The 13,041-nt window shown below is 42.9% G+C and overlaps 1 pseudogene across 1 annotated transcript; it reads right to left on the minus strand.

Annotated features, from left to right (window-relative positions):
- Window positions 1–9,828: 9,828 nt before the first annotated feature.
- On the minus strand, window positions 9,829–11,830 carry LOC311526878 (eukaryotic translation initiation factor 3 subunit G pseudogene; annotated as a pseudogene). The gene is made up of 2 exons: window positions 11,740–11,830; window positions 9,829–10,737 (listed from the first exon to the last, which is right to left on the minus strand). The product of its transcript is annotated as a eukaryotic translation initiation factor 3 subunit G pseudogene (transcript).
- Between the last annotated feature and the right edge of the window lie 1,211 nt (window positions 11,831–13,041).

Here is a 13,041-nt window from a genome sequence, read left to right on the forward strand (position 1 = left end):
ACCCCAGACATTCAGTTTTTTCTTGGTAGCATTCTGCTTGGAGGTTGGATGGATCACAAATTCTACTTTCTTTTCCACACCTGTTCCTGGGAAACTAAACACATGATCTTTCTAGTGCGAGCCCTCAAGGTAGTCAGAATCTTGAGGTTTTTCTCAAATCATGGGTATTCTCCATGGCATTGAATTTCACAGAGCAAAGTGCAATTGAAAGACTAATTGCTGATCTTTTCCCCTGGAGGAGAAATCTCAAAATCTCAGTCTTTCCAAACATACCTCTTGTAGATTTTCAAAGCATCTTCTGAGGTAACTCTGTAATTGATCAATATTCTCTAGCTCTTCTTTCTTTCTTTCTACACAGATTTTTAGTATTCTCTGAAATTTGTATTTCTGATGTGACCCATAAGCTCCAAGTTCTAAATGATCCCATGACAGTTTTGGCAAAAGTAGCTTTGTTATCCCTGGTAGGGATCCTGGGCAAATGCCATCTTTGATGAATACATTCAGCCTACCCTAATCCCTCTTCTAATTACAGTTACATACAGAGTTCTTCTTCACTGCCTGTCCTTCACTGGTGTGTAATGGTGCTGTGTGTTCTTAAAACAATTCCAGAAATGCTTCATTCCAGTAGTCCCAGCAGCAATCACTGTACAGTGCAACCCCAATTTTCCGAACCAGGGTTTACCAAAAGTCAGTTACGTCCTCGGATGTTGTATTGCCTGAAGCTACGCAGGAAGCCAAGTTCTTCTGGAGTTTTGTATTGTTTAGGATACCAGGGAACCAAGTCCTGAGTTTAGCTTTATAGGAGTTTATCTGCTTCTGCCCCATGAAGCCTACAACCTTGCAGGAATGAAGCTCCACATATGCTCTCAAATATCTGAACCTTCATTTTTATGAAGGTTTGAGGTCCCCCTGAGATTTTTATAAATTGTGTGTGCTATTGTATGTTCACAGACAAAAAGCTCTATTAAAAACAGAGAGCAAGAGAGAGAGAGAGAGATTGTAAATACCAGTCATTCCATTAAACATTATAGGAACACTATAGCAATTCTGAAGAAAATGCTTGAGAGCAAGGAAACTCAATGTGAAGATTCTCCCAATTAACCTTAACTATGCTCCACTCAATGGGGCTAGTGGTATATCATGAAGAGTCATTAATATTATTAAGGGTTATTAGCCTACTGGATAGGTGGGAAGCAGTAAATGGGATATGTCTTGATTTTAGTAAGGCTTTTGACACATGGAAGAATGTGGTCTAGATTAAATTACTATAAAATGGGTGCACAACTGGCTGAAAGCCTGTACTCAAAGAAGTGGTTATTAACGGTTTGCTGTCAAACTGGGAGTACGTATCTAGTGGAGTTCTGCAGGGGGTCAGTCCTGGGTCTGGTACTAATCAATATTTTAATTAATGACCTGTTTGATGGAGTGAAGAGTATGCTTATAAAATATACGGACGGCACCTGCCTGGGAGGGGTTACAAGCACTTTGTCGGATGGGATGAGAATTCAAAACAAACTTGACAAACTGGAGAATTGGTCTGAAATCAACAAGATGAAATTTAATAAAGTGCAAAGTACTACACTTGAAATCAAATGCACAACTACAAAGAAAGAATAACTGACTTTGTGGTAGTACTGCTGAAAAGGATCGGGAGTCATAGTAGATCACAAATTGAATATGAGTCAACAATGTGATGCCATTCTGAAAAAGGCTAATATCATTCTGGGATATATTAACAGGAGCATTTTATATAAGACATGGGAGGTAATTGTCCTCCTCTACTCAGCACTGATGAGACCTCGGCTGGAGTACTGTGTCCAATTCTGGGCATCACACTTTAGGAAAGATGTGGACAAATTTGAGAGAATCCAAAGGAGAGTAAGAAAAATGATAAAAGGTTTAGAAAACCTGCCTCTGAGGAAAGGTTAAAAAACCTGGGCAAGTTCAGTCTTGAGAAAAGATGACTGAGGGGAGACCCTGATAACAGTCTTCAAATATGTTAAGGGCTGTTCTAGAGAGGACTGTGATCAATCTCCATGCACATAGCAGAGGATATAAAAGATACCTGAGACATCTCCATTTTGCCTCTTTCCTGCTCCATATTCTCTGGACTGTGGATTTACAACTAAAAGGAGTATCTTGAACTATGGTCTGAGGACCTTCCAATCTTTCGGAAGTTACCTGAGAGACTTTTGTAAGCCAGCAGTCTGTTCCATCACTGCTATAGACCTGATATAAGGACTTTGAAATCATGTAAGGTCTGAGATATTTATAGACCTGGGGGTAAGTGCTGGATCCTTTAGGATTGGTAGAACCTCATATATGGTGAATTGGTTTTCAGTAACCTCTCACTATATTAGGCCTGTTTTTCCAGATGGGAGCCAAGGGCTGGAATGCCTAAAGGGGACTGTGTTTAGCTTCTGGTTAACCAGTATGATACTGCAGAAGTTCTTTTGTTGCTGGCTTGGTGAATCTAATTATAGGATAAACCACCAGTTTTGGGGATTGTCTGCCCTATTTCTTGCAGTCTGTCCTGAGTGTCGCATTCTCAGTGTGCTCCATCCCTGTCACCCTGTCACGCACGTAATACTTTTTAGCTAGTTCATTCCTTCCTAAGGGGATGGCTATGTTAGACAACATGACTAGCCTGCTAAAGATCCAATCCTACAACGCTTATTCATGTGAGAAAGGACTGAAGGATCGGGCCCCATGGTTAAAATGATCAGATGAAATTTTCTTTCCAGGACAGGTCCTGTTTTTCAACAGTCTGTTCCAGAAATGTGAAGTCTTAAAGCAAGACTATTAAGTGTCCCATTTTACTCTCAGCAGCTCCCTCAATCTTTCTTAATGCATCTGTTGCACAAAGCTAATCAACCATTTAAAGCAGAAAGAGCACTTAAGTTTCTGATCTTGGGTCCTGCTTCTTCAGTGCACTCCAAGCAGGAGGATCCCTGGAGCCTGGATGGAGCTTCTCAGGGCTTTAGTTTAAAAAGAAAGAAAAGAGGAGCTAAGGAATACCAACTAGGAATTCTGCTACTTCTGCTCTCCTCTTATATCAGAGAGCTCTATTGTTTTGCAGCATTCTATTAAGCTAAACACTGAGCAACCTTTTCCTAAGCACAGTGTTTGGATGCAGCTAATGTTCCTGTTTCTTTAACCTTTTGCTTTGGTTATAAGCAGATGTAAAAATCTCTGTAGGATAATTTAATTCCTACAGATGTTCAAGCGCAAAATGAGACACAATCGTCGTCAGCAGACATGGGTCTGCATGTTCCATCAGCTAATGGGATGTCATCTGTGTATAGGTTACAGGGAAAAGTTTGAAAACTAAATGGATGTGGCAATTAAAGTGAATATATAGAGAGAGATACACATGAATAAGCAAAAAAAAATCTTTAAAAGAAGTAATTGCTGTATTAAAAAAGACTGAACTGCTTGTGTTGCTATTTTAACAAGGTAATTCAAATCACTGACTCTCTGTCAGGCTTGTTTTGAGCTGTGTTGTTTAAACCATCTTGCAATAGCTCCAGGCCACTTTAGTGAACTTTATTTTCAAAGATGTAGGGTGGGGACTTTGGGGAATTATGTGTTGGCTGTGACTAGCAGCATTTTAAATACAGTCTTTGCAGGATGAGAAAGGGATTTTATTTTATATATTTCTGTATCTAGCCATTTTAAAGTCTGTCATTTTTCAGTTTATTTACTAATTTCCTTTCCACCTCTATAGTAACCATATTTTAACACCTTTTTATTAAGTTTGAGGCAGCCTAGAAAATAGTTTTTAAAATGTATCTTTGAAGACTAAACTAATTCCCAGGTCCTTTGCTTTATTTTTGTATAGGACTATCTTTTCTTCCTCACCAGGTGGAACATTTCTATGTGGAAGCTAAGCAGGAAACTAAAAAAGAAAAGGAGTACTTGTGGCACCTTAGAGACTAACCAATTTATTTGAGCATAAGCTTTCGTGAGCTACAGCTCACTTCATCGGATGCATACTGTGGAAACTGCAGAAGACATTATATACACAGAGACCATGAAACAATACCTCCTCCCACCCCACTCTCCTGCTGGTAATAGCTTATCTAAAGTGATCACTCTCCTTACAATGTATATGATAATCAAGTTGGGCCATTTCCAGCACAAATCCAGGTTTTCTCACCCTCCGCCCCTCCCCCACACAAACTCACTCTTCTGCTGGTAATAGCCCATCCAAAGTGACCACTCTCTTTACAATGTGTATGAAAATCAAGATGGGCCATTTCCAGCACAAATCCAGGTTTTCTCACACCCCCCCAGGAGAGTGAGTTTGTGTGTGTGGTTTTTGGAAAAGAGTGGGGGGGGAGTGAGAAAACCTGGATTTGTGCTGGAAATGGCCCACCTTGATTATCATACACATTGTAAAGAGAGTGGTCACTTTGGATGGGCTATTACCAGCAGGAGAGTGAGTTGTGTGTGTGTGTGTGGGGGGGGGGCGGAGGGTGAGAAAACCTGGATTTGTGCTGGAAATGGCCCAACTTGATTATCATACACATTGTAAGGAGAGTGATCACTTTAGATAAGCTATTACCAGCAGGAGAGTGGGGTGGGAGGAGGTATTGTTTCATGGTCTCTGTGTATATAATAAGAAAAGGAGTACTTGTGGCATCTTAGAGACTAACCAATTTAGTCTCTAAGGTGCCACAAGTACTCCTTTTCTTTTTGCAAATACAGACTAACACAGCTGTTACTCTGAAACCTGTGTATATAATGTCTTCTGCAGTTTCCACAGTATGCATCCGATGAAATGTGCTGTAGCTCACGAAAGCTTATGCTCAAATAAATTGGTTAGTCTCTAAGGTGCCACAAGTACTCCTTTTCTTTTTGCGAATACAGACTAACACGGCTGTTACTCTGAAACCTGTCATCAGGAAACTAAAAGAGACCTGATTGCATAACAATGAAAAATGCAAATCCTGAGTGATTCCAATTTGACTCCTCAGAAAAATACTAATTCTTTACCTACTGCATAGGAGCTGTAAACAGTTTGCAAGTTAGTTGTGAGTGGATTTTCTTTATCAGAAAGAAAAAAAGTTAACCAGCTGGATCATGACATTAATTTTGAGATCCGAGCATATGGCAATGTTAAAACAACTGAAGGGGTAGCAGCTAGGCATAAAGGAATCTGTATGGCTGGGTTTCTAGTCAGGTATATTCCGCAACTGAGCCCCACAAATAAAACAGTTGACTAATCCAAACTCTCAAATAAAAGTAGATGAAATTTATATCCCAGAAATCACACAGTGATGAGACTTCCCACGCAGCCCATAGATGGGAGTAAATTTGGGGAATTATGCTCTGGCCCATCAACTCTGAAACTTAATTCCAACCATTCACTTCCTGCACTCCCTGTTCTGGTAATAAGGAGCTTGCTGTCTCATTAGCTTGTCAGCAATGCCTGGGGGATCTCCTGCTGGCCTTTTAGATTTAGCTTCTGCATTACAGCCAGTGCCTCATGTGGCTGCCTCTCTCTACAATCCCTGCAGCATTTGAAGAGGTGCCTCGCTGAATGTGACAAGGTTTTAACTCCTTATTTGCCACTTTGTGGGACCTTATTAAAAGCAACCTGACAAGTTAACTTCATTGAGGAGATGATCTAGAGTCAAGTCAAAATCAAAAATTGCTAAGGAGGATGTGATGGGGTCCGCTTACCCTGCACTAGCCCAGACAGGGTTAAACCCATATTATTCACAGCGGAAGTCCGGCCATGCGCCAAATGCTCTAGCAGTATAAAGGAAGGAAGCCCAACTCACTCTGTGCTGGCGGCTGCAGGGGAAGGACCTGTTTGAGAAGCTTCTGTGGAGGGCCAGCCATAGCCCCTGACTGCGCCGGGAATCAGAGCCTCTCAGGGCCCGCTTGAACCCCAGTGACTGGAGGAGCCACTGGAGCCAACCAGCCCAGCTGATCATGGAGAATCTGAAGTCTCATGAGAGACCCCAACGCAGACACTGATAGGAAGTGACCCAGGGAGGGTGACGGAGTGGTACCTTCCACCCGGGAAACTTCAGCGTGTTTTGGTAGGACCCCCCTGATGAGTCAGTGGCAAGTTGCTATGCCGCTGTTAGGACCCTGCGTCAGAGCCTGGTGGAATTGGGCTGGCCTGGCTGCCACACCCCTTGGTTGGTGCCCCACCCACATAGACTTTGGCTGGTAGGTCACGCTGCCCTGCCCCTAAGGGCTGCTCTATGGACTCTGGCCGCTAGGCCGCACTGCCCTAACCCTAGGGACATAGACCGTCACAGAGGCGTACAAAAGAATAGTGCAAGTATGTTGGGACAATATCATAAAGGCTAATGCACAAAATGAGATATACTTAGCAAGGGACATAAAAGGCAATAAGAAGAGGTTCTATAAATACATTAGGAGCAAGAAAGAAAAAATGTAGGTCCTCTACTTAATATGGAAGAAGAGCTAGTAACAAACAGCATGAAGAAGACTGAGGTGTTTAATGCTATTTTGCTTCAGGTTTTACTGAAAATGTAAATTATGACCAGATACTTAACACAATTAATACTAACAACAAGAGGGAAGGAATACAAGCCAAAATAGGGAAAGAACAGGTTAAAGGATATTTATATAAAATAGATGTATTCAAGTCAGCAGGACCTGATGAAATTTACCCTATGGTACTTAAGTAACTAGCTGAAGCAATCTTGGAACCATCAGCAATTATCTCTGAGAATTCCTGGAGGATGGTTGAGGTCTGAGAGGACTGGAGAAAGGTAAACACAGTACCTATCATTAATAAGGGGAACAAAGATGACTCGGGGTATTATAGACCAGTAAGCCTAACTTCAGTTCATGGATCAAAATATTGGGTCAAATTATTGAACAAGTAATCTGTAGGCACCTAGAAGATAATAGGATTATAAGTAATAGCCAACATGGATTTGTCAAGAACAATCATGCCAAACCAACCTCATTTCATTCTTTGACAGGGTTACTGGCCTAGTGGATGGGGGAAAAGAAGTAGACATGATATCTTTATTTTAGTAATGCTTTTGACACTGTCCCACATGACATTTTCATAAACGAATTAGGGAAATGTGGTCTAGATTAAATTACAAGGTGGGTGCACAACTGGCTAAAAATTGTACTCAAAGAGTAGTTATCAATAGTTTGCTGTCAAATGGGGGGAGATGTATCTAGTGAGATTCTGCAGGGATCAGTCCTGTGTCCAGTAGTAGTCAATATTTTCATTAATGACTTGGATAATGGATTCAAGAGTATGCTTATAAAATTTGTGGATGGCACCAAGCTGGGAGGGGCTGCAAAAACTCTGGAGGACAGAATTGACAAACTGGAGAATTGGTCTCATAGCAGCAAGATTAAATTCAATAAGGATAAGTGAAAAATACTATGCTTAGGAAGGTAAAATCAAATGCACAATTACAAAAGAGGAATAACTGACTTGGGGGTAGTACTGCTGAAAAGGATCTGGGGGTTATAGTGGATCACAAATTGAATATGTCAACAATATGATGTAGTTGTGAAAAAGGCTAATATATGAAAAAATATAAATATGTGCTGGAAATATGTCCTTCAAATGTGTTTGGCAGGTAAGGCTTAAGTCAACCTGCCCCAGACAAAGGAATGTGGTTCTGCCTCTTTGAATGTTTCTCCAGTGTAAATTGATCAAGGAGAGACAATGGAAGTACATTTACATAAGGTAAACAAAGCCATCAAACTAGTGACAGGGGGAGACATGAGGGGAGGGAGGGGGGAGGAAACTTCAAAAATTAACATGGCGTTAGCAGAGTCCCCTGGTGGGCTTCCTGACTTCGAAAACAAAGAGACTTTGAGGATATAAGCAGAGAGTGAGCCATTTTGGCATCCTTCACCTGAGGAGACAAAGAAACCCTGAGCTTTGGGATCTCTTTTGGATCCTGGCTAAGAACTGGCCAACCATACTGGAAGAATGACAGTGGTACGAAAACTACTTTGAACAAAAGACTATAGTTTAAGTTAGGTTTTAGTCTTAGAAGCATATTTTTATCTTTGTTTATAACCATTTTGATCCCTAATCCTTCTACTTTCTATCACTTAAATATATGTTCTTTGTTAATAAACTTAATCTTGTTTTACTACACAACCTACTCAGTGCAGTGTTTCAAATTGAAGAGTAAAGTTCTCGGTCAAATTAACAGGCTGATGATCTGTACTGTCTCTTTAAAGGAGCAGCAAATTGGATAAGGGTTTGTGAGCGCTGGTGGTTGGGCATATAAAAGCCACAGTGGAGATGAAGGGGTTAAAGAGCTGCTGGCAGCGAGGCTGGCCTATCCCTCCAGCCCTGTCAATCATGTTAATGGTGGAATAAGAGCTTAAAAACAGGAAGTTCCCACCAGCTGCTGAGCAGCTCTGGGAGAGAGAGCAGATGGTGGTTATACAGCTCCTAAAGGAGTCTCCTGGAAGATCTCAGGGGAACTGCCCTCAGGAAGGCCATTTACCAGTGCCCCCCTCCCCATCATGCCTGAGCCTACAGAGAAACGATGACCCTGGTATACTGGCTGGATAAGAAAGGTCTGGCAAGCCTGAAGGTGAACTGATTAGGTGGTTGGTGCTCCTACTCTCTGCCCTTTTTGGGGTTAGGGAATCTGAGAACACATAAAAGGGATGAGGGGAATGGGAACCAAGGACCCTACCCCATCCATAAAAAGGGCCTATTTAGCATGATCTGTATAGTAGAGACCCCTACTTAGGTAGATGAGCATGTGCTAAGGATTTTTCAGTGTCTATCCATTATGAGGTACCTATCAGCAACTTGAAAATTGTGACAGGCTACAGTGATCAGGGCTGAGCACTACAGAAGAGAAGATACTGGGAAAACTCTGAACTGGAATGGCAGTTGGTGTCACCCTGAAAGGAGAAACCAGGCTGGTAGAAGCCAGGATGAGGTCACTGTGCTGTGAGTAGGCGGCTGCTGTTGGTGTCCTGAGCTAAGCTGCACTACACAGAAGCATCCATGATTACAGGGCAGGTGGTAACACAACTCCTTACTGGTCTGAGTGAACCCTCATAGCATCACAAAAGGATCTGGGAGTTAAAGTGAGTCAACAGTGTGATGCAGTTGTGAAAAATGTAAATATACTGGGGTGTATTAACTGGAGTGTTGTATGTATGACATGGGTGGTAACTGTCCTTCTCTACTCAGCACTGGTGAGGCCTCAGCTGGAGCACTGTGTCCAGGTCTGGGTGACACACTTTAAGAAAGATGTGGACAAATTGGAGGGAGTCCAGAGGCAAGGAACAAAAATGATTAAAGGTTTAGAAAACCTGCCTTTGAGGAAAGGTTAAAAAACCTGGGCGTGTTTAGTCTTGACAAAAGAAGGCTGAGCGGGGACCTGATAAATCTATGCTAAGGGCTGTTGTAAAGAAGACAGTTATCAATTGTTCTCCTTCTCCACTGAAGGTAGGATGAGAAGTAATGAGCTTAATCTGCAGCAAGGGAGACTTAGTTTAGATATTAGGACATTTTTTTCTAACTATAAGGGTAATTAAACACTGGAATAGGCTTCCAAGGAGGTTGTGGAATCCCTGTCATTGGAGTTCTTAAGAACAAGTTAAAGAAACACCTGTTAGGGATGGTCTAGTTTTACTTGGGCTTGCCTCAGAGTAGGAGGCTGGACTAGATGATCTCTCAAGGTCCCTTCCAGTCCTACATTTCTATGATTCTATAACCGTAACAACTTTAAATGCCACTATTTGGGGGGGGGGGGAATAAACCTTTATTAATGACCCAGGCTCCCAACAGCATCAACCGTTCCTGAAGCAGGAGCAGGCAGGGTGCTGGCCTCAGTTGGTGGAGGGTTTGGCCCACTCCACATTGAGGATGAGGTGGTCGTAGCCAAAGCCGAAGACGCCGGCGATAGTGCGGGCAGCATCCTTGTGCCGGTGGAAGCTGATAAAGGCAAAGCCCTTAGACTGCCCCGTGGTCTTATCCTTGGCCAGGTAGATCCTGGAGATGGAGCCAAAGGGGCAGAACAGCTCCTGCAGGTCGGTCTCCCGCGAGTCCTCCGACAGGTTGGTGACCCAGATGGTGGTGTTGTCATCGGCCCTGTGGTTGGGCTGCATGGATTCCCTATGGTGGCTGGCTCCGTCACGCAGGCTAGGCGGGACCTACTTCCCCATTTTGCTCTGCTGGGCCTGGACCAGCTCCGGTTCTCCTGGATGCGTCTCCTTCTTGCCTGTGGACAGGCCCAGCTGCTCAGCCAGCTCCTTCTGCAGAGGGCCCAGCGTGTCCTTGTAGGGGCAGTGCATCGTCTAGTGTCGCCCTTGCAGATCCAGCATGACACGATCTTCTGCCCCTTCAGCTTGTTCATGGGGTCCTCCTCCTCCTGGCAGTTCAGGTCCTCCTTGCTGGTGATGAAGGTCATGAAGACTTCATCGCTCACCGTGGTCGTGGCTACATTGGGGCCCGGAGCATCAAACTCAGAGTTGCCGAATTTCTTCCAGTTCTTCCGCCAAGCCACATCCTTGGAGGCCTCCTGGTCTCAATTAAGAAGGTGCGGATGATCTTCACCTTGCGCCCATCCTCCTCCTCCGGGTACGCTGCGATGGTTTTGATGTTCCTGTTGATGAGTTCTTTTGGGGATGTGAGGGGACCTGCTTTCAGCAGCTCAATGTCTGCGCTCACAGGCAATCCTTTCTCCAACTCAGGCAAACAAATGGGTAACCTTAGCTGCAAGGCACAGTAGCCCAGTTCTGCAAAAGGAAGTGTATCCAAAGCCAAATGGCTGGAGTCAGCCTAAGGCTCCAGTTCTAAGACCCTGATTATCTGTTGCTGTTCTAGACACATGTTGCTGTGTGAGGCAAATGTAACTATATTATGGTGCTGCCTACAGGTCTATCTGATGGCCCATGGTGAGAATTAAGAGTAGTCTCACCTGAGAACAGCCAGAGCACAGGGCACTCCAGCCATGCCACCTCATTCTCCATTGTTGGCATGCCCTCAGGAGAATTCTGTGTTGGAGTTTGGGAGAGGGACAGAAGTCAATATAGAGCTGTTCTACTTGCTTTGTGCCACGTTGGGAACTTTTTTAATGGCAGAGGTATTCCCTGAGATCCAGTTCCACTCAATTAACAGCCTACTTACACTGCTGGAATGGCATAAAGGGGCATCACGAGAGCAGAGAATTGGGCCCTATATCTTTTTTCCTTAGCTCCACTATGCAGTGTGAGAGAGAAACTGAGGTTAGAAGCAGGAAAGTTGTGTGTGTGAGTGAGATATGCTCCTTCAATTACCACATTAATATGGTATGATTTGGAAGAAATGCTGGGCACAGGAAGTTAACCTGTTTGTTAAACCCTTAAGAGTTCTTTCTTGGTCCTCTCTAGTAAATGAAGAAGGCAGCGTTGGGAACTCCAAAAGAATTTAAAAAAAAGTTTCTTAATTGGGTTGCTATTGACTTTTCTCTTTAATCCCCCTTCCTAAGTATAGCAATAGCAGCTGTCATGATGTGGCAGGTTTATGGCTGACAGATCTGCATTGGTGCACACACAGCTATGCATACCTGGCACACAAGGGTCGGATTTGTTTTGGAGGGTTTTTTTTTCTTGCTTAGCCAGCAGCAGTCAGATTTTTATAGGGGATCTGGAATTATTGGCCAGAGGGCAAAGTTTATTGTAAGTAATCTGCCTCTAAAATAGATTCAGTGTTTCAGCCAGGCCACTCTTCTCACTTTCCTGTCCTGAGCCTGTCATTACCAGACCCTTTGTGCTTCATTGCTGCTGGCCTAGTGATTGCTATCGCTGGAACTGAACATGCAGGTGGCGTACTAATGATCACTGCCTCCATTCTTGACACCAACTGTTACTACCAACTGTTACCTTTTGTTACTACTGTTCCAGACTTTGATCTTTTTGCAGTTTGTTTAGCAGAGAAAGGTCAGTACCTGTTGGTGTTGGTACATTCCGCACGATCACTTGTTATTTCTCAGTCTAGTTTTGAGCCTGGACGCCAGGTGCTGTTCTTTAGCAGATGTGTTTTGCTGAACAGTTCCCCCATGACAATTGCTGGAGAAGCAACAAATATATTATGTTTCAATAACTAATGGTCCAATATGGCAACCCCCTACTGACTTTGAGTAGCATAACACTTACTTACTCACATGAATAATTTATGGGACTACTCACATGATGAGCACTACTCAGGATTTGTACAGGTTGTACTTAGGACTTAAGGGTCTAAATTAGCTGTTACAACTCAAGAAAGAGATCTTGGAATTATCATGGATTGTTCGCTGAAAACATCTCCTCAGTGTTCTGTGAAAGTAAAAAAAGCTAAAAGAATGTTAGGAACCATTAGGAAAAGGATAGATAATAAAACAGAAAATATGCCACTATATAAATTCATGGTACGCCCACACCTTGAATACTATGCAGTTCTGGTCGCCCTATCTCAAAAAGGATATATTGGAATTGGAAAAAACACAGACAAGGGCAACATATGATTACGGGTATGAAACAGCTTCCATAAGAAGAGAGATTTAAAAGACTGGGACTGTTCAGTTAGGAAAAGAGATGACTAAGGGGGTATATGAAAGAGGTCTATAAAATCATGAATGGTGTGGAGAAAGTGAATAGGAAAGTGTTATTTACCCCTTTGCATAACATAAGAACTTGGGTCACCCAATGAAACTATTAGGCAGAAGGTTTAAAACAAACATAAGGAAATACTACTTCACACAACACACAGTCAATCTTTGGAACTCATTGCTAGGGGATATTATGAAGGCCAAAAGTATAACTGGATTAAAAAAAACAATTAGATAAGTTTTCATGGAGAGTAGGTCCATCAATGACTATTAGCCAAGATCATCAGGGTCCATAATTCTCTTGGTGTCCATAATTCTCTGACTGCTAGAAGCTTGGGACTGGATGACAGAGGATGCATCACTTGATAAACTGTCCTGTTCTGATCACTTCCACTGAAGCATTTGGCACTGGCCACTGTGAGAAGACAGGATATGAGGCTAGATGGACCACTGGTTTGAGGCAATATGGCCA

The sequence above is a fragment of the Lepidochelys olivacea genome, assembly GCF_965140295.1.
Source record: "Lepidochelys olivacea isolate rLepOli2 genome assembly, chromosome: 10".
Classification (NCBI taxonomy): Eukaryota; Metazoa; Chordata; order Testudines; family Cheloniidae; genus Lepidochelys; species Lepidochelys olivacea.